Below are 693 nucleotides of genomic sequence, written 5' to 3'. Positions count from 1 at the left end.
TCACGCAGCCACCGCTGAGCTCTGCACAGGGCGATCCCACTGCAAACCCCCTGCCCTCCCCAGCCCCTCGGGCAGCTCCTCGCACTGTGGAGCTCAGGGATAACCCGAAACTGTGAGCTGGGGGAGCGGAGCCAGGAGGAGGTCGGGGTTGGCTGCAAACATTTATTAGGTCGGGAGCATCCACTGAGCAGACAACACAGCACACAAGGGAGGAAACGTTTTGGACACAAAGACCTGCACGGATGCCGGGTCGCTCTGAGCCCCCAGGGAGCCCTTTGAGGGGGGCAGCCCCCATGCATGGCCGCACCGGAGGGCGATGGGGAAATGTGGGTGATGGCCAACGTCCCCCCTGCCCATTGGCACTGGGAAAGGGCTTTGGGCTTCGCAGCGGGGACACTGGGCTCCCACCTCTGGTCCCTGGAGAGGGCAGTGCCTGGGGACCCCGTCCTTTGTGCCCCTGCCTGCGGCACCGCCGTCCCCATGGGGCTGGGGGGGTCACCGGGGCAGAGCCGAGGAAAACAAAGGCCAAGCAAGGCTGAACCCAAGGGGCGGCGTTACACCAACAAACGTGTCCTTCCCCAGCTGTCCTTGTCACCCAGAGCCAGGCAGAGCCCCAAAGCACCGAGTACACAGGAACACCCCACAGACACCACGAGGAGCCCAGCATGGGGACCGGGGAGCTGGGGCTGTCAC

The sequence above is a fragment of the Mesitornis unicolor genome, unplaced genomic scaffold (assembly GCF_000695765.1).
Source record: "Mesitornis unicolor isolate BGI_N332 unplaced genomic scaffold, ASM69576v1 scaffold44512, whole genome shotgun sequence".
In the NCBI taxonomy this organism is placed as follows: Eukaryota; Metazoa; Chordata; class Aves; order Mesitornithiformes; family Mesitornithidae; genus Mesitornis; species Mesitornis unicolor.
Note: the sequence above shows the minus strand (reverse complement) of the source record.